This window comes from Andrena cerasifolii, chromosome 10 (assembly GCF_050908995.1).
Source record: "Andrena cerasifolii isolate SP2316 chromosome 10, iyAndCera1_principal, whole genome shotgun sequence".
Taxonomy (NCBI): domain Eukaryota; kingdom Metazoa; phylum Arthropoda; class Insecta; order Hymenoptera; family Andrenidae; genus Andrena; species Andrena cerasifolii.
This window is the reverse complement of record NC_135127.1, coordinates 6224541-6246068: the sequence shown is the minus strand read 5'-3', so window position 1 is coordinate 6246068 and position 21528 is coordinate 6224541. Positions and strand designations below refer to the sequence as shown.

General features: G+C 49.8%; 1 long non-coding RNA gene across 1 annotated transcript in view; it reads left to right on the top strand.

Annotated features, from left to right (window-relative positions):
* The window catches only part of LOC143374037 (uncharacterized), a 135755-nt gene extending 114488 nt beyond the window's left edge, over positions 1 to 21267 (top strand). Inside the window, exon 3 of the long non-coding RNA XR_013086598.1 lies at positions 21128 to 21267. This is a non-coding gene — a long non-coding RNA (uncharacterized LOC143374037). The remainder of the gene's footprint in view (positions 1 to 21127) is intronic.
* The last annotated feature ends 261 nt before the right edge of the window (positions 21268 to 21528 follow it).

Sequence of the window (21528 nt, the reverse complement as noted above, 5' to 3'; positions counted from 1 at the left end):
TAGGGTAAGTCGGGGAGAGATGGCCCACTTTTTTTAAAACAATCAGTACACCGTAAATTTAGTGGTTTTATATTAGGAGCCGGGATACCCCAAAGTTTCTGGATGCTGCATTTGCACACATTTTGCCACTTTGGACTGCTTCTACCGCGTTCAACGATTCCTCGTTTGTCCATAACTTCCTTCGCTGATTATATCTTCGTTTATATTCCGTTGGCATGTTCTACAAAAACATTTACTAGCTATTATGCATGATTTTATCATGCTTTGAGAGTCAAGGAGCGCTGACTCGCTTGTTTTTTCAATAATGCTACGACAATATCTCATCGCAAGAACGCAAATATAACCTCTAAACATTATATCAACGCACTGCATTCAGATAAAGTCATTACTTTTTCGTAAAATGTCAGTAAATTGTAATTTAAAGAACGCGTAGAAATTTGTCGAGAATAGTCCATTTTTACATTACAAATAACTTACCTGATTTCACAGTTGAAAGCAAACAGAAAACACGATTAATGCGGCGTGCGAGCGACGCGCAATATACCACTAAAAACAACTGAAAATCCCAACGTTCCGGAACATAAACGTGATCGAGCCATCGCACCCGCGAGGCCATCTCACCCGGAATTACCCTATTCTAATTAGCTGCATCGAATCGAGCGCTCGGTAGGGAGATAGGTACCGCGGAGGTGAGGAGCCAAAGTTTAAGGAGGGGCTGGCGGAAAGAAATGAGACGGAGGAACGAAGAAGCAAAGAAGACGAGCGAAAGAGAGCGAAGGGACAACGGGGGCCACACAGCGTTATAAGATCGATAGTTGATGTGATAGCAAGCCGACCCAACCCAACCCAGCGCTGAGCCGACCCAACCGAACCCCTTGCGACCCTCGGTTCGTTCACCCCCGCGGCACATTCGCGCCATTATCTGTTCCAAATGTCGTCAACGGCATCGTTTCGTTTACGGTGCGGCACATCCACCTTCTCTTCGCCCGAGCTCGCCACCCACACCCACCCATTCGCTCGCCCCCTCCGCGCGGGATATATGTCCCTTCTTGCCCTCCTCCCCCGCCCACACTTCTTTACCCGCGACCCTCGCGAACCCGTGCAAGCGAACCGAGAAACCGGGCAGAGACTTACCCCGTTTCCTCCTCCGCACTCCCTCCGCGCACCCCCATCTCGCCCCTTGCTTGTTTTTAAGGTTATGTGTTCGCCGCGCATTACGACCCATTCCGGTGCTCGGCTGCGTCGTTTTACGAATCCCTGATTCCGCCTTATCGTCTTCCTCCTCTTCCACCCCCTCCTGCCTCCACCCACCCCCTCGCCGTTACGAGGAACGCTTCGCTTTTTTGACCCTTCCCTCGACTCTTCTTTTTTCTCGTCCGTTGTTCTTCCATCCTCGAGGAAACGCTTCGCCCGCGATTCCGCCCCGAGTCCCCGACGAATCATCTTCGGTGTAGAACCGCGATGGAACCAGTTTCCTCTGGCGCGGATGGAATTCGTATTGCCGTGGTTTTTGTGGAGCAACAGCATTGTGTGGTAGGTAGAGCGATTACCTCGATTCGCGGCTGCGAAATTCCTATCAAGCTCGCCGAACCGCGGAGGGGGAGTCACGAGCGAAAGGGGGTTGAAACGCGCTGGCGCGTTTGTAACTGTTGGTTGAGAAGCGTGTAAAAATATTTATTCAGTCGTAGCTTACATAGCTCACGCGTCTCGTGGACGATAGAGAACAGAACAGGATCACTTGAAGTCAGCGTATCGAACGCAAAGAAAAACAGAAGTCCAGCGCATGATTTGGCTCGCTACATGAATTCGCTCGCGTGACAATCTCGTATCAGTAACACTTAGGGCGCGTACTCGAGAGGAGAGCCGGATAATTGAATGTCGAAGACGTTACTTTCTGGCGTTTACGAGGGGAGCGCAAAGTTTTCTGGCTACATCCCCGACGTATTTTTCCATAAACGGGATGAGGTGGCGGCGCGTTTGAGTGGCAGCTGCCGCGTGAAATGCTCCTCTGCCCAGTTTTATGACCGATGCGGCCCCGACGTCGATAACGCGTGGGAGCTATGTATTATACGTCCTAACGCGGGCTTTCCACGTCCATGGGACGCCGTCTTGCACGTTTTCGCGGGTTCGAAGTTCCATCGGCCACGTAGAAAGACTGGAAAACGCGGGGCCAGATTTCAATGGCGCGCGAACAAGGTCGCATTAGCCTGCAACAATGATCGCGGTAATGACAGGAGCATCGCGTCTAAGTTTATTACCGAGTTACGCTGCCCTCTAATCTACCTGGGGAACGAACAAAGCCAGCCAAGGCGGGCCGGAGCGCGCGTTAAGCCGCGTATTCACCTGCGCATTCGCCCCGAATGTGCATTCGGCGCGCACCGATTTTTTGCTCGTTCGGAGCTCAGCGCGCGTTCGGCGCGCATTCGGCGCGCGTTCGGGGTTGAGTGAAATTTGCGGCGTCCATTTCATGGTATTGTTCGGACCCGAATGCGCGCTTTGATGGACCGCCAACAAGCGGATCGGCCCGAATGCGCGCCGCGCCCCGAACACGCGCCGAACACCGGACGAGCAAAAAATCGGTGCGCGCCGAATGCACATTCGGGGCGAATGCACAGGTGAATACGCGGCTTTAAACGCGTCCACTAATGCCCGGCAGCGTGAGCGCTTTCTCTCTGTCCCTCTGCGGGACGAGGAAGCCCGAGGAGATTCGAGGAGGCCAACTATTAGCATAATGCGATCGGTGGCCGATGACGGTAACGGATCGTAAGATCCGAGTTAAGGGAAGAAAGCAGAAACGCCGCCACGGCTTTGCAAGCTAATCGAACGCTCGTGGACTCGATCTTACGTTTTACCTCACCAGACGAGCCGCTCTCCCCATCGACCGACCGCATAAATTATTCCACCTACACGCCGCACAGTGGGGAAATTTCGCGATTTTATGGCCAAAACCACAAATTTTTCAATTCGACAAAATAAATGCAAATGTCAATCGAGGAACTAATATGAGTATCAAATGCCACCAATTTTACTGTTAAATGTTTTAATACAAAGCCCGTATAGACTCGCAAATGTTTATGTTCGTGTGAGGTTAGACCGATCGCAAAGAATTAATCCAGATTTTCACATGTTATACATTACAAACCTTTTTATTCTTTTTTAAACGATTTTATTCAGCTTCGATCCTCTGTTTGATTGTTTGTAAATTATGTATGTTTGTTTGTCGTCAAAAGCGATAACCCTTCTGTTATGCCCTGCTGCACTGTAGCAGAGGCATGCTCTAACAAAGAAAAAAGTGTATAAATGTAAATAGTAAAAAAATCTTTATCGTTCGTAATTTTTGTAAGTGCTGTTTTTCGGATAATTTAGTTTCTCATATATTAGAACGTAAAAGTGCCGAATTTTATATATTAAAAATAAGTTTTGACGTTTTGACCACGAAAATGGATATAGTTCTTCAATTGACTATTATTTGACTAGTATTAAATTTGTAAAAATCAAAATTTTCATTTCTATAGTTTTGGCCATAAAATCGCAAAATTTCCCCACTGTGCGCCGCCGTCGCTTTTCACCGCTCGATTCGTTCCACTTGCTCCAATTTTCGGAACAAGTCGGGAGACGGTAGGGAGAACAAAAAAAATCATGCCCGATTCCAGGTGAAGAAGCCACTTTCCCTTACGGTCCTCCCTCCGTGAGGCGAGTTCTCGCTTTCCCCCAAATTTTATCGAGCTGCTAAACAATTCCACCCTCGCCTCGAGCCGTTGAATGGTCTAGCTGGGGATCGGGACGACTTTACCTCGCCAATGGAAACAAAACGTTCGTACTTAAATCGGCGGTTGAACCAGAGGATCCCAGAACTGTTCGAAAAGTCGCTGCCCATCGCGAGGATTGTGGCGCGCAAAGTTGCCAGAATTACGTAACGTCTACCCACATAAGGGAATTCAATGTCACGACTGAGCCGAGTTGAAAGAACACGCGCTACCATTCACGGCGGGCGAACTGGTCGGCCGTGCTGCGAGGAGCGAGACGGAGCAAAACGGAGCGGGAGAGAAACCAGGGAAAAGCAGACAAGGAGAAGGCGAGACTCTCCCACTACTCGGCTGAATACATACCCCTTGCGTACTTTATCTCTACCCGCGAATCGGGCCCGGTGCACAGAGAGCTTCCTTCGATAGATACGTACGCTTCCGGCGAACGCCTAAATTTAGGCCTCGAGGTCTCGAACAGCCTTCTGCTCCCTGTGTTCCTCCTCCAGTTCCTTCGAGGTGAAAGGGGCGAGGAACACGAGGGGTAGCGGGACTGCAAGAGGGAGGAGAAGACGAGGACAGAAGTAGAGACGCGTATAGATACGCGCGGTGGCCGGCTGTCCGGCCGTCCAACCGGCTGGCAGGTTTACAAGGAAGGTAAGACAAGACGATGCGTTGCGGGGCGAGGTGAGGTGAGGCGAGGTGAGTCGAGGCGAGGCGAAGCGAGACAAGGTAGGCAGGCAGGCAGGCAGGCTGGCAAGTAAGCAGGAGAGGCAGCGTTCCCGGGCTGAAGAGTACCTACGACACACACCGTCACGCATTCACCCTCGTCCGATCCCAGACCTGCCTGAACTCTTTTTCCCTTGGTCCCTTCTTTACCCTACTCCCTTTCCGTTCGCGGCCCTCACCGCGCAGCCGAGCTGCCTGCTCGCCTGCATGCCTGCCCCTGGCTGCTTGCCCGCTCGCTCGCTTCTGCTAGCCTTCTTCCACCACTACCACCACTACCACCTTCGCCACCGCCACCGTCACCACCATCATCGCAACCACCACCTTTCTCTCTCTTCTCATCCACCTTCTCGACCCTTCGCGCTCCGTTCCTGTCCCGCTTGTACGCGCTTTCCCTCTTCGTCGCTCTGGGATCTCCGCGGTGTCCCCTCGCCCTCACCTCAGTCATTGCTTGCACGCCGCGCCGAGCCGAGCGGAGTCGTACGTGCCGTCTGGCCCCCTTTTCTCCGCGCCCCCTCGATCTCCTCCTCTTCCTCCTTCTTCAGCATCTCCTCCTTCTCTTGCTTCGTCTTCCTCTCTGCCACGTTTCTCCCTTCCTCCGCATCCACCTCCACCTTCCCCTCTTCCTCTTCCTCTTCCTCTTCCTCTTCTTCCCGCCGCCGCTCCTCTCGCGCGGCCCTGCGCCCAGGGGTGAACGAACCTACTAAATGACGGCCATGAAAACAGCCGAAGCTCGGGCACGAAGGATGAAGGAAGCCACGGACCGAACCCGCGGGAAGATCTGCCCTCTCCCCTTGCCCTGCTTCTTCCTCTCCGCTCATCTCTGCCTCTTCTTCCTCCTCCTCCATCTTCGTCCGCATCGATTCGTCTGTGTTCAGGCCCCTGTCCGATCCGCTTCGGTCCTCCGTCTTTCGATCGTCCCTCGACCGATCGTCTCGCTCAAGCTCGCCAGTACGCGCGTCCCGCCTTCCTCTCGATCTTCATCCTCCTCGACGACGCTCTAAACGAGTCGATGCCGATGCACTCTGCCGATTTTCGAGCCACCGATATGCCTCCAAACATAAAACCCTTGGTCCATTCTTGGGCTTCTCCCCCAAAGTTCCTCCACTCGCTCCACGGTGTACGATTCTCGCGGAAATCGGCGGGAAAGCGATCGGGAGTCGGTTTTTAGGAGGCACTGGTAGGATCAGGCGTTCTCGAAGTGGCTGTTGGCTCGCCGGGCCTGCTGTCGCCGTGAATTACGGGACATTTGAAAGAAGCGACTCGCCGCGACTGTCGATCCCATCGACGAGCAACGTCTGTGGAAAGTCTGCGTCGTTGCGTCGCGTAATCATCGCCGCGCGGTCACGTAACCGTGGAAAACGCCATAGAAACGGCGGCCAAGAATTACGAAGCCAGTGTGTCTCGTCGACGCGGCCGACTACCCTCGAATAGGCATCGTGCCGGAAGAGAACTCACCGGCGGAAGTTCGATTCTCAGGATCGATTCCGTATGCCGTCGGGCGTGGGTGCGTGCACGTCTCGACGACAACGGGACGAGCGAGCAGGCGAACGCGACCGGGGTTTACGAGTCGCGAGCTCGGACTCGCAAGATCGAGCAGAGCTGCAATCTGCAGCCCTCGAGTCACTCCAGGGAACCGAGCCCTGTATAAACGGTCACCACTCTTAGAAACCTTTTCAAAATCGACATAGGTACATAGCTTTGACTGCAACTCGTTCAGAGGTGTAGGAGAAAGCGGGGAAATTTATCTCTTAAAACGAAAACGCGTGATTTGGCTCTGTATTAAGGCTATGCGAGTACTCGAGTATTCGAGTAGCTTGAAATTCAGACCGAGCCGAGACTCGGTTTTCCGAACCGAGCCGAGTACCCGTAAAAACCGAGTAGCTCGAAAGAACCGATAAGCTCGATAAAACCGAGTAGCTCCAATTTTTTCGAGCGGGTCGAATATACTTGGAGCAGATCGAAATTTTCGAGCAGACCGACTGTGTCGAGTAGCTTGAAGCTTGAAGCTTGAACGTTTCGGGCAGTACGAATTTTTCGAATATTTTAGGTTACGAAGAAAAAAGGAAGAAGAAAAGAAAGATAACATAAAGAGATAGGGGTGACCAGGGCAGATTGTAACAAAAAAAGTTTTCACAGTTTTTTCTCAAAAGTGTTTTCCTTAATCAGGAAATAATTTGCGTGATTTGCTACTTACATATGTGGTGAACTGATTAGTGAAAGTACGTGACAAAATCTTCGACGCTTAGACATCTAGCTTCATCTTAAACAAATCTGAACCTTTGCTACAATGTGTCCCAGTCCGGGGTAAATGGTAACACATCTATTTTACTTATTTAAATACAAATATGAACACAAATAAACATTTCTATAAAATATAAATGAAAACACAGATCATTATTAAACATTTGATATACATGAGTTAAACAATCATTGCTTATTCATCTGATTCTATCAAAATCTTCTTCGTTTTCTTTACTTTTGCCTTTACATTCTTTTTCTACTTTTTGCATTCTCGATTGTTCTGTTGTTCGTTCAGAGCATTTTTTTCCGGTGTGTCAGCAAATAGCTTGCTTTATCACCATTTAGAGCGAAGTAAGTAGTAACATGTTACAATTTACCCCGAGCTTGAATTTTTGCGTTTTACCTCAGCAAACGAGAAACTAAACATCAAATAACTAAAATGTGTTTGTGACAAAGCAAAAATTCAAACGGTTTCTAATGACGGTTAATTGAAATACAAGTGTTAAGACAACATTTACTCGCGTGCTCTAAATACTAAAATTGTGGGCTATAACCACAAAATGAATACATAACGTTCGCGTGTGTCACTAAAACCGACGGTGCTAATATCGTCAAGCAGCTGTGAGTCACCAGATTTGTCGTTCAAAAGATTTTACTTATGTTACAATTTACCCCGCGTTACAACCTACCCCGGTCTCCACTATGTATGAATACGTTCATAAATACACAAAAAAAGAAAAAAAAAGAAAGATTTGAATTTAGTACTTATTTTCAAAAATTATAGAATATTTCCATTTACAGCTTACATTTTAATTAATCACATTACTTATTAAGAACCGTTATTTACATTCCTGTAGATAAACGTAACCTAAAATATTCGAAGCTTCTTGATTCTTTCGAGCTACTCGGTTTTTACGGGTACTCGAACAGCCTTACTCTGTATGGCACTGCCACTTCTTAATTTTTATTATTATTATTATTATTGTTATCATTATTATAAACGGGAAAAAACCCTTTAGGGTACATAATATACAGGTAAATACAAATAAAATTAAACCGTCCGCATACTACAAAACAATAAAACGCTACAGCGAGATTGAAAGATTATACTAAGAGTAGGTCAAACAATTGATTCCTAACTGAATTTTCAGATAGAGAGAACAAATCTATATCCGCGAGGCACTGATTGACCTCCTCCATGGCATGGTTTATGGGGTCAGCAGTATAGTGGTGATATTCCGGTATCTTTGGCTTAAAGAGGGGTCTCAGACGCAACGACCGTTCAGGGGCGTGTTAATGATGCGGCCAGCTAATATTCATCGTTTCCATGACTATAGCAGTCTTTTGTCGTAAAGAAATCCGTGAGTGTTTATTTCACAGCGTAAGCTTATAATAACAGTGGTCCATTACTAAGTGTGAAAAGCGCGGGAAAGCTGCGAGCCGCTCGGTCTGCGCGGCCGAACGTGGAGCGAGCCGGTACGCGCGCGATTATCGGCGAATAAGCGTGCACGCGTGACGTAGATGCGTTGCATAATCTTGCGGCGATAAGAAGTTACTCGGTGCCCGGTTATAGCTCGTAAACGCAGCTCGGGGGACCGACTCGTCGCGCGGCTCGCCGGTTCGCTGTATCGCGGCAGTCCCGTCGCGTACGAATGACAACGAGTTTCGTTACGCACGCACGATGTCAGGCTGGCGATATCGCGATCAGATCGGCGCATCTTCGCGCTGCGGCTTTAGCCGAGGCGCGGGAAACGGGGCGGATATCGCTGGCAAAATGGAAAGGCCGTCCGAGGTGGTTTTTATCGAATCGCCCAGCTTTTTCTCGTAGGAACGGTGATTTACTTCCGTTTTATAAAAGGTACAACGCAGCGTTTCAGGATTAGACCGCAACCGGTCCGCCTCTCCGTAACGCGAGGCCTTTGCTTGCGTGAATATCGGTCTTGCCGTAACTTTTTCTCGCGCTCGCGCGCCAAGTATTTTTATTAGTTTACATGAAATTAAACCCATTTCCTTCCGGTCTAATAAATAAAACAGCTAATAATAGACGGTGGCGCGGTGGTAGGTAGGCGCGCGGGCGCGCTCGTCGCCTGTGTGCCCCGTGCGCCTCCGTACCATCTAAGACCGTTATTGCTTCTTTTTCATCGTTACGTCAAAAAGGGATCCTCCTTTTAGAGCGCGATCGCCGATAAATTCAGCCTCCATCCTCGGAATTTTTTTCCACGGCCGAGCCCCGTGGTATCCGCGATTGCCAGAAAAGTCCCTGCCGGAAATGGATCGGAGGAATTCGTGGCGCCGTCGTGGTGGTTTCGTTTGTTTAGCCTCGCGTACACGTACGGCATCTGATCGCAAAAATCGCGTCAAGTTATTGTAGTCGGAAGGCGTGCTTGTGGGCACGGTTCCGCGCTGTGGAGGGACGAAGAGGGAGGATTGAAACAGGCTTCGGGTTTCGAGTCATAAAACCAGACCAGCCTCAGCCTCAGCAGCCTCAGCCTCAACCCTCTCCGTACGTGTGCGTTCGCTTCTCCCTCTCTCTCTCTGGCTGCCAGCCGTTTCGTTGCTCTTGTCCCTGTTTGGTGGCACCCTTGCCGAGATTTCCTTCGTCCCCGTTCCGCTCTCGATTGTTTTCGGATCAGGCAGCCATGGGAATCGCTGGAAACGACGCGGAAAGAGGGCTTCCGAAGATTCAGGTAGCACCGGTCCGTTCGAGACGAGGGGAAATTGATCTTAACCCCTCGCGGCTCCCAGCTCGCTGCTCGTATCGAGCTGTTCGACAAGACATTTAAATTCGAAAAGCGCTCCGCTTTCGAGTTAATCGTCGTCGTTATCGCCCCTGCCGACAGATCGGCCTAAAGGAGGGGAAACAGGGGAACAGGGGATCGCGTTCCCCTCGATCTTCCCGAGCGGCTAATTAAAAAAATACGAGACAGACGTATGGGTTTAGAAACGGAACGTTGAAACGCGCGGACGAACAGACGTAACCCCCCTGCGAGATAGCCGCGTCAGATAAACGGGATATTTATGTACTGGAAGTGTTAATAAGCGAGCGGATATTTTATGCCGCGGCGTGGCGTTCGGTCTAAACACGCGAATTAATTGATATACCGATTTTCCGGAGATTTCTACGAGCGGAGGTTGGCGAGGACGAACCGGAGGTATCTCGAGCACGGAAATCTGCGCGTGGAACGGAAACTATCCGAGCTTTCGCGATCCGTAGTGGCGCCAGCTCGTTGAAACGTTCACGGCCCCGCGTAGAACAAGCGGCGAGCCGGCATCTCGCTCTCCTTTTCGTGCGGCGTGCACGCGCAACGCACCGTCGTCCTCGACATTCCCTCGGCGCACTCGAGTCCGTCAACAACGATTTTCCGTCGTCGCGGTCGCGCGAGGAGAGGCCCTCCTCGATGGCATCCACCAGCCCAGAAAACAGCCCGCGAGGTCGACGCGAGTCGGGTCCCCGGCAGAAACGGAGCGTTCCCCTTTCCTTCGTCTTCGTCTCCGATGAATTAGCCGCGAGACCGACTTGATCGCGGCCCCGGCGATTGATTAACAAGGGAACTCGAACGAAAGTTTAAATCGGTGCTAAACGAGACGCGGCGCGGCGGCTCGAGTCGTTTCGCGGACCACTGGAACGTCGGAACTTGCTCCCGTTCACCCCGGACAAATCGATGTCGCTCCGTTCCGGCTCGTTTGATTTTACGGGTCGCGCGATCGTTAACTAACTAGCGCCGAGTATGCTGATTACCCGTGATTAGGATTCTCCCCGGTTATCGGGGAGTTTTAAGCGATTCCGCTTAACGCCACTGCTCGGAACAATGTTAATCGCGGTCGCGGTCGAAAAAATCGTGCAACACCACTCTATGTATGTTGCATTCCGTTGGCGTTGTTAATGAATTTGTAGGACTAGGTTGCTGGAAATGCCGCAACAGGGGAAATGGAACGGCCATGACCGGCCTTAACGTTTCACTAGGACACAGTTTCCGTGGGGATCCCAGAGAGGATGGCGGTATGCGGCCAGGACAAGCTCCTTGGAGCCGGGCAAGAGGCACGTTATTAGCATACGCGCACGGTCAAACGAGCTATTGTCTCATTATCGATGTCGAGCCTCGGAAGCGAGGCACACAGAGGCAGGCCACAGAGAGGGAAAGGAGGGTGAGAGAGAGAGAGAGAGAGAGGTGGGCCAGCTAGGTATATGCCAGTGTATTGTAATGGGCTTCATCTCGACCCGTCTGCAAGCACCGGCTCCGACTCCGTCTCCGTCTCCCTTGCTGCTTAATCCTCCCTCCGGGTAAGGGAAGGTGCGATAACAAGCCACCAACCTACCTTCTTCTCTAGCCATCGCCGACTCGGCTGTAGGACCTCTCGAGACGGGAGAATGTGCACACTCGCGCTCCCGTCAACGAGAAAGAATTCAGGCCGTACGTGGCTATACACCGTAAGAGAACCGAACCCGCGCTCCCCCGCCAGACTCCACCAGACTAGCCTAGACGAGATAGAGACTACGATTTTAGGTCACCGCAGACGCCGCCGTGTCATCGAGCTCCTCCATCGAATCGCGGACATCCAGCCTTATCGCGCAGCTTCCCGCAATTCTCTCCCCAATCCGCTCGACGAAATTTCGCCTCCGAAACGGACAATCGCGGCGCACACTTTCCTCCTCGAATCCAGTCGCGTTCCGCTAACGAAGGAGCCTCCTTTGTGCGCCCCTTGTCCAAGGGGATCGTTAAAATTCCGCCCCGGCCCGTGAATTAGCCTTATCGATAGGTCAACTTCGATCCCCTAATTGCGGCCGGTCCATTCTCTCTTCGCGGACGCGGCGGAAGTAGGCGGGAAAAGCCTTTGAGGCGGACTCGCGCGTAATTACAGTTGACGGGCTTAAAGCGGCGGTACTCGAATAAACTGAATTTCGGCCGGAGTGCCACTTGAGAGGAGAGGGCGAGGACGAGGACGAGAGCGGCCAGAGAGGCGCAGCTGGACCAAGAGCGTGAACAGGTACTATAGATAGCGGTGGCGAGCACGTTGCCGAGTTGAAAAGCGCGAGCGACCAGAGAGAGAGAGAGAGAGAGAGAGAGAGGGGTAGAGAGAGAGGAGCGGGAGCTTTTCGCCAGGAAAGACGCTCTCGTTTGCCACGTGGATCGTCGTTGTCCCATTTTGCAACTGGCGGAAAAAGTGATGTCGCTGTTTGAAATCGAAACGAGAGTAAAGGGCGAGGCGGTGCGGCGTGTTTGACCGAGAACGGATCCGTTTTCCCGGTACACGTTAGACAGCGGTACGCGGTACGTAGCTACAGCGATCGCTGCACTTGGACTTGCTCCATGAAGCTGGAGCCCAGAGCCTCTCGAGAGGGAGTGGGATCGCGTTCACGGGGAAGGTAGGGGAAATCAGGTTACAACCGAGTTAGGTGTGGGATAGAGGCGCGAGTCATGGAAATTAAGATCCCGTCGATACGCGCGAGAAAGTTTATTTCGCGGTGACTGCCGCCGCGCGAAACGGGCCTTCGTGTTTCCAGTAACTCGCGAAGGGAGCGCTAACTCTCGCGGATATTGGATCGCGGACACGCGTCGCACAGTGGGACAAAACGACCCGACGGCGATCAAAAATCTATAACTTTGGTTCTGGTCTAGATATTTTAATGAAATTCGGCTCAATTTAACCGCAAATTTACGGGTTTTAAGGTGTATTAATATAAGTGGTATTAACCCTCGGAAGCCCGTGCTAGGCCCGTATATTTAGACCCATGTTTTGGAAAAGTGGGGCTACTGGCCATTTACAGTTCACATTTTATTAACATCCTTACTAGTTACTGTATTATATTCTGGTAAACCTGGTTTTTTAATATTTGCTATTGTTTTCGTGTGATCGGTGCTCAAATTTTTTTTTCAGAGGTGCAATTTAAGTTAATTACATAGCCATATATTCTATTAAGGCCATACATTCGGGTAAAATGTTAACAAACTTTTTATACAATTTTAAAAAATTGCGACCATTTGCAATGGGTGTAATTGATATCACGTGAAAGAATGAACCCTTCTCTCTTAGAAACAAAAAGAATTAGGTGCTACTTTGTGCTACTTTCCAGGAAAATGGTAATTGAAGTAGAATCTACCTTACCTGCCCATTAGAGTTTTCTGTGCTGTCTCATGACTCCGGCTATACAAGATGTTTGCGTCACACATCTAACAAGTTAATCATTTCTTCCGGATATAACTTAATTAGGGGAGAGTCGCGCAGTACAGACCGCTCTAAGTTTTTTTGTTATATCTTGGGGTAGAGTCGATACAAATCAGAAATTCAAAAACGTGTTTGTAGTATAGATGGAACTTAATAAGAGGAGGGAAATTATTTTTCTGAAATTTAATAATAATAATTGATAATTCGCAAACGTAAAAAAGTTGAAATTTCTAGGAAACGAAAAATTGTCGTCCAGTACCGACCAACTATTAAATTAATAGATTTTTAGATCTAAATGATTAACAATGTTAATAAAAAGGGATTTAATTCGTACAATACAAGATTCTTTTCAAATTTTATTTGTACAAACATCGCAGGAATAATACTTAATTAATATTCTCCTGTGCTCAACATTTACATTCGGTACGCTGCACCCAATTTTTGTCAAATGATTCCTTGCAAACAGAAATGGGCAAAATTTTTATTTAAATAAAATTTCGAATAACGAATAAAAAAATTAACTTTATATCAACAGCATCATATTCATCAGGTCTTGATTCTGTGCACTTCGACAAAATTTTTCGACTGTTATGGTAACGGTAACATTAAACTTTTTGATAAGCTCTTAACTTTTGCGATTTTGCCAAAACTTGAGCACCGATCACATGAAAACAATAGCAAATATTAAAAAACGGGGTTTACCACAATATACAGCCCCCCTTTTCGAAAACATGGGTCTAAATATACAGGCCTAGTATGAGCCTCCGAGGGTTAATATCACTTATATTAATACAACTTAAAACCCGTAAATTTACGGTTAAATTGAGCCAAATTTCATTAAAATATCTAGAGCAGAACCAAAGTTATAGATTTTTGATCGCCGTCGGGTCGTTTTGTCCCACTGTGCGACGGTGCACCAGTTTGGCGTGAATGAAATCTCATTGAGCTGCCTTGTAACTGTAAGGGATTTAATCATAGGAGTTTGCCGGCGATTCTTTCGCCGTTACATCTGTTCGTGACCCCGAGTCCTCGATTCTCAGCGGAGCCAATGGGTACGCGCTTGAAACGCGTCTCATTCGCCGCGATTAGGACTCCGTCAGCGTAATTCCGCGCGCCGTCGGGATCCCAGGGAGACTGGAGGCTGACGATCGTGGCGATGATTAAGCACGGCGTACGATTAAACGATTAACCGATTAAACGAGCGGAGTCGAAGACGTTAGGAGGGAGCGCGCTCCATCTTCGCCGGCTGGAAATGATCGAAACGATTAATTTGGGCGGGAGCTGGAGCGTTGAGCGGTCTCGCGAGCGGCCGTAAATCTTCGCGACGCTTCCACTTGTCAAACGGCGTATTAGCTCGCGAAGTACCAACGCGCCGCTCGGCGTACGCGATAATTAGCCGCGTCCGCGGCGCGTACGAGCCGAGATATCTGTCCGCGAAACGATCCCACCGGTCAGAAATAATCAATTGCGCGCGGCCCAGTCATATTCCGTAAACGGTCACGTCCGCGCGCGTCCGACGCGACGCCGACTTCCGGAGAAGCGGCGAGGAAACCGGAGGAAAGGGCCCGACTGGAAAAACAAGGAAAGGAAGAGGAGCGAGTGGCTGAAGGAGCACCGTGGCAAAGGGGAGGCGAAGGAGCAGGAGGCGGCGGAGGAGGTGGACGAGGTGGAGAGGAGGTGGAGCAGCAGAAGAGGCAGCGATCGTGCGAGGAAGAGGAAGAAGGTCGTGACTCTGGTAGCCTACATCCAAACGCGGTCATCTCTTTCCCTCTCGGGCTGTCCTTATGCCTTGACTTGCCAGCCTGCATGCAGACGCAACGCGCGCTGCCTCCTTCTCTCTTCCTCCCTGCCCGTTACGCCGACGTGAACGGCCCTTAACCATAGCTTTGCCTGCCTTAACCCCGTAACCGGCGATACGGGTTTCGTTAAACGACCGTCCGCTCCTCGACCTTATCGTCCCACCGATGCGCTGTCACCGCGATCACGATAAACCTCCACCGAGTCGCCACGGGAACCAGCATCCTCCGCGTGGATGTGCGAGCAACCCCTCCGAAAAAGTCTTCCTAATTAATTTGTCTCCGGTGATTACTCGATGGAGGAGGATGTCCAACGAATCTATCGTGCATCGATCGGAGAAAAAGGCGGTTTGGAAGGTGGAATAAATATCTATTAACTGGGTGCAACGACGGAGGTACATTTAGGGGGGAGCGGGGACAAACGTAACGGCGTCGTGAAAGTAACACGCGAAAGGGGGAGAAGTCTTCCCTACCACAATCATTTCCAAAATGTTTGCTTTACGCAGTTACATGTGTATAGTGTCTCTTTTATTGTACTAAGTGACGCTGAGCAGTAACACGAATCGTATACCCTGGGCAAGCTAAATTTGTTATTTAGATCATTCATGTAAGTTTCTCCTATTTTTTTTTTTTTTTTTTTGATATTCATAGTTAAACTATTGATATTACATCAATTATTTGCTAGAGTGTTCTTAGATAATGTCTTCATAAGTTCCTTTATTTGATTGTAACAAGTCTTGTATAGTTTGAATGTTATAACAGTTCTATTCTGAAAAACATGTCGCTACAGGGACGAAAGTAACACGTTACTTGGGCGAGCAAAATAGCATACAGGACAGGAATGCTTCAGATGATAGTGATTGTCTATGTCTGGTTTGATTGGACCCTTTCAGTGAAAGCTGTTCGAGAGAGAATCATCCCAAATGTCTAGATTTTAAGGGTTAGACCCAGGAAGACTGCAGCATGGGTGACCTTCACTACTTATGTCATAATTTTAATTCGGATTAGGTGAAATTTAATACCTATCATTCAACTAAATGCACAATGCCAAAGAAATGTTCGAAGCTGGTTATGCTTTCCACCTTTCGTTATTTAAAATTTATTTGTCTTTATCGTTAGGTACTTAAAATATGTTTATTTAAATCTTTCTTTCTATCGTTTTTTATAGTAAAAAATCCTTTTTGCGTTGGATGAAGCGTTTTTACTTAATTCTGCTGAAAATAATTAGTGTTACTTTCGTCCTACCCCTGCAGGACAAAAGTAACAATGACAGTCACCGCGGAAAACTGCCATAACTTTTTAACTGCTTATCACTTCAGGCTGAATCTGGGCTCAAACGATAGACCCAGAAACATAGTATCTTAGGGCAGAATTTTCATTTTTATATCTATAAAAGATAATTGCAGGCTAGGCCGAATGTAAAACGCGTTACTTTTGTCCCCTACATCGCGTGGCGTTCGCGCGACGCGCTCAATTATTCATGAAAGCATCGCTGGAAACAGTACAGTCGTGGACAGCAGGTAACTCTCTCTCGTTTCATTTGAATCGATATCGAGTAATGCTCGTCAAAAGTTGTCGAGTGGTTCCAGCTTTTTCTCCAAAGACGCGAAGAGCTACTCTGCCCGTTCTCGCTGGGGGGAGCCTAGGGCGGGAGAGCCCGCGCGATTCGGCCGGACCTACAATTGGGTTTCCTTGCAATTTAATGCGGGCACGACGCAGCGCAAACACAGACGGCCGCAGGCCCGATGCGAATTTAATATCGGCGGGATTTCAGTTGCAAAAGTGCCGGGGGATTTCGCGATTGAAATGCATCGTAATATCATCCGTTGTAATTTCGGTAATACAGCGGCAGGTGAATTACGCACGGATCCATAACGGCACGATATCCCCGGCGCGGCGCGATGTAATTCCAGATACGAGCACACGAAACATTCGAAAGTCATGAAACGACCATCCCTCCGGGTTTCAGCTCGATTCGAGCGCGGGGGCGTCGAATCAGCAGCTGGGTTCCTTGAGGACTTTCGATGCCCCTGGTCCCGAGTGCGGCTACCTGGGGCCTTATCGGGCCGCGGCGTGTCAAAGTTCCTAAGAGTGTCAAGGCTTCTTGAGAGCACCCAGGTCGCGGTTCGAATACGTGGAAGCCGGACGCGCGTAGACGCGCGGCGGGTAGAGAGAACGTGCGTGCGTGCGTGCGTGCGTGCGTGCGTGCGTGCGTGCGTGCGTGCGTGCGTGGATAGGCGCGGGTGAACGTAGGAACGTAGGAGAAACGTAGGTACGGAGCGCAGAGTATAATACGTAGGACGTGCGTGGCACGCAGGGTGTTGGTGTAGGTCCAGGGCCCAGCTCGGCCAATGAGGGGCCGGGAATTCGTGGCAGAACGCCGAGCAGGCCGGCCAATCGCGGGGCCCCGGCTCCCCGGGGGTTACTGACCTGGCCAACGCGTTAAATATCCCATCCTGAAAAATATCCTGCCCTCTTCGTCGCTCGGCCGCCGACCGACGAAGACGACGCGGCTACACGCGTGCAACGCGTACCGTACGTGTACCACGCGGAAAGGGAAAAAGAGGGAAAGAGGGAAAGAGGGAACGCGGGGCATAAAGGAGGGTTCCGTCCAGAGAGGAACAGAAAGAGAGAGAGAGAGAGCAAGAGAGGGGTGAGAAGGAGAACGCGGCCGCATACCCCCTTTGTTTGCGCGACCACGTTCAACCGTCTTTCTCTCGCTCTCTCTGCCCCCCTCTCTCTGTCTCTCCTTTTTCTCTCTCTCTCTCTCTCTCTCTCTCTCTCCTCTTCTTTCTCCGGTTCTCTCTGCACGCATATCTCCAACTCCCCGTGGCTTCGTATTTCATTGATTAGTATTGCCCATTAAAAGGACGCCTTTATTTCGCCGCTCTTCCATTCCCTGGGATCGACGACTCTCTCCCTCCTTCCGGCTCCGTTCCGTTCCGTTCCGCTTCCCCCTCGCTCCGCCACTTATTAAATCTGAACTCTTAAATGGCTGCTCATTACGAACCGGAGCCTCGAAACGGCTGATTGTTTCGCGTAGAGTGTACCAAACGATTCCCGGCCATCTTGGCCAGTTTTTTTTTTTTTTTTTTTTCAAAAGGAGAAGCCTCCTAGCTTCGGTTGAAAGGTGCGCGGTGGTCCCGTGCACGGAGCTGACCTTTTGTATCTGTCCTTATCATTTTACGCCGGCAACTCCAGTCGTCTCCGAGGCTTTGTAGGTCAGCCTCCGTCTACGCGCGCGCACCCGCAGAGCCGGACGACGTTGACGCTGTTCTTTTTTTTCGTTAATGGTCTGCGCCTAATCAGAAGTGGAAATTTCGTTCGGAGCACCCGGTATACGACCGGATAGCACGAGTCCACGCACGCACGTCACCGAGAACGTATTGTCGCTCGTGCGCCCAATTGCAGACCGGCAGAGAGGAGTAGAGGACTGTTGGCCGGAAGCACGTAGTAATATGCGTAAAAATATTATTAATGAGCGCGGTGATGCGTCACGCTGGCCGCCGAGCTCCACGGATTTAGAGCGGAGGGCTCCTCCTGAGCGAGAATGGCCCTCTCTCTAGCTTTTCGCTCCTTCTTCCTCTCTCTCTCTCTCTCTCTCTCTTTTTTTAGTATCCCGCAGAGTGGCCGCGCGTCGCAACCCTTTGATCGAAAAACACCTCTCGCGTGAAAAAAAAAATCAGCGCGTCGATATTTAGAATCGCCCTCGAGGCGTGCGGCTCTTTGAGGAGAGGCGAAGAATCCGATGCCGGCCGATACGCCGTAAACGGTGCGTGACGCGATAAAGGGTTAAATTTTCTACGATAGCCGGCCGAGTGGAAAAACAGCGGGAGAACCGACGATTCTTCCCTTTTCGTGGCTTTTTTTTGCCCGTGACGCTTGCAAATCGGTTCTTTAGCAGCGGTGCACTCGCACCGGAGCGCGGTCGACGCGTTTCTCTCTACCCTCTCTCTCTCTCTCTCTCTCTGTCTCTCTGTCTCCCTCTCTCCCCCCCTCTCCCTCTGTCGGAGTAAGACAGGGAGAAAGAGAGAGAGAGAGCGGGGCCACTAAGGCGGCCCAACCCTTGTGGACTTTTGTATCGATTACCCATCAGTTGGGCGTAGGTTTCGCCCCGGCCGGCGTCGGCCTGCCGTAATTTTAGCGCAAATATCCTCGCGCTAATTGGAGCGATCGCCCGTTCGCCGATCACCACGCGGACGCGAAATAATTTCGCGTTGGTGTCGCGTTGCTGCGTCAAACCCCCGTTCCCATTCCCTTTCCGTCCACACTTCCCTTCTCATCCCCTTCTCGTCTTCTGGCAAGATAGAAAGCGTCCTCGATTCCATCGACGACACTCGACTGGCCTCGCGAAATTAACCGTATCGCCCTGAACTTTCTGCGACCATCCCCGCCCGGCTAAACCTTCCCCACCCCACGGCGCTGCGATGCAGACGCGTCTCGTCTCGTCGCCGGCGTCGGCGTCCTCTAACGAGAGGGCCAATCTTCGTCCCAAAGTATCGCGCAAGACGGCCCCGCTTTAACATTTCAAATTCCAGCCCGCGATCTGCAAGTCAACGCCGGGCTCAAAAGCTTAGCTGTGCACGCGGGCTGGCCGGCGTGGTGCATAAAAATACGCGGCGACATTTGCATCCGTGAATCGTTCTCGATACCGGAGAGCGCTCCTCTCCAATACCGCGGGCGTCCCACGGAACGTCGGAGGACACGGTTCTCTTGAAACTGTATACCTCGCCCACGTATTCAACGGACCTCCAAGCATTTCGAAGCTCCACGAGAGCCCCTCGCGTACTCTCAAACATTCTCCTCCATCAGCATTCCAAGGGGCGACGCAAATTTTCTATCTTCCATCGAATTTCAAATGACACGCCTCCATTAGAGATACAGTTAGGGGGCAACGAAAACGCTATTTCCAATTCCACGTTTGTTCTCCCCCGCTCGGTTTCTCCACCGGCCGCGAGCATTCGAAGCTGCAAATTCTAACGCGATCGTACAATAGTCGAGCGAGCCCGATCATACCGCGCGTACGTAACCTGTTTGCTGTTAGGTACATGCGTCGAATAAGCCGCTTAATTGTTTATTAATAACGGTGGTAGTATCGCTAACAAATAGACGGCGAGTAAATAGAGGCGAGGGAAACGCATCGATTGCGCTCGGCCACCGTGAACCCACATTATCGAGGAAATTAATTGTCGCGCCCGTGTTACATCCCCGAATGTGCCCGCCCTCGGCAACTTCTTTTCCGTCCGCGCGGCTTGTCGCGATCCAACTGCAATCGAATTTCGAAACCAGCTAAATTTAATGCCCGCCTCGAAATCGAATTACGCCACGGTTAAGCCTCGTCTATGACGCGGCCACTTTTCCAAATCAATCGCGAGGCGTGACGTAAGCTCGCGATAGAATTACCGTAGAATTTCAAGCAAACGTAGGATAGACCGGGGCGAAGCGGATCAAAATAAGAATTTAGTCCGTATTCATCCCTCTCCCCCGCACCTCTCTACCGCAATAGCGAGTCGATCGGTTTAAGTCCGAATTTTGGTCCGAATCTAACCTACGTAATCCGCAACTTCGTATTCAAAATGAAAAGTAAGCTTGAAAGTTCAAATGTGTTTATTGTTATTAGTTCGCACGGTGTCCAAGTTTAGTATTTTATGTATTTTAGACATATTACGTCATAATATGTTTATGTAATCTACAACCTTTGAAATCCCTACATTTGGGGCTAATCGGATCACGTCATTTCGGGCGAATCGGATCACTCTTGTTTTCCATTTGTGTATTTTTATGACTATAAATATGATAATTGTTTACATAAAGATTTGTTTACATAAAAAAGAGCAATCAGGGGTCATGGTGTCCAAAAAAAAATGAAGCTGTGATAAAAATTAAATCTAAAGAAATGAGGGGGAAAAAATTAAAAGTCTTAAGAAGATGGCATTGTATTTACTTTGGGGCAAAATTAATTCGTCCACTTTTAGCAGATTGTCTGACAAAAGTGGTACCACGAGAATTGTCCTAATAGAGGCGGCAGAAAACGGCAATATCCTTGCGATCTGTGTTCCAAGTAGTGTCACTTGACTTCGCTGTCATTAGATTAGACTTGTTTAAGTTGATTCTAAAGATTTTGATATGAAAATTTCAGTTGCTTCAGACATTTCTGGGTTATCCGATTCGCCCCAAGTTTCAGGGCGAATCGGATATTTCCCACTTTTTCGTTTTTTGTTTATAGATGAAAGATTTTTACGTTCAATTTCCATTTTTATATATTAATATTCAATCCATAGGTGTACTAGTCACGAATACATATTAAAAAATTATTTTTTTAATGTCCGACTATTATTTTTTTCAACACAAAGTGATCCGATTCGCCCCGGTCTACCCTGCAAGGGTTGAAACGAGCCGAAAGCTTTTAGTTTTAATTTTCTTACTAATCCAAAGGGATTGATTTTGTTTCAGAGCTTTCGAGTGTCCGAGGTGACTGACGTTCGCGCAGCTCGCAAAATCAAGGGGATGATTTTCGCGCTGAAAGTGCTGGCCACAGCGCAAACGACTCGTGGAGACGGAGCGCTGAAAGTGGGCTGCCCGGTAGACCGCCTCGGTAAGCCGATTATCCACCTAAATACGAAGCCAGAGCGATGCACGTGGCTTAAATTGGCGTTGTTTCCTCTCTTGGCCTCCTCCTCCTCCGCCTCTTCCACCTGCTCAGCCCCTTGCCTGGATTTTTGACGTCCCCGCCGTGATCGTAGGCGCGCGTCGCTCGCTACTATACATTTCGCGCGTTTGATATCGCGAGGCTTGAAAAGGAGAGCTGGACGGAGGCGTCGGTGGTCGCGAGGCGCGCACGGGAGAGGCACGAG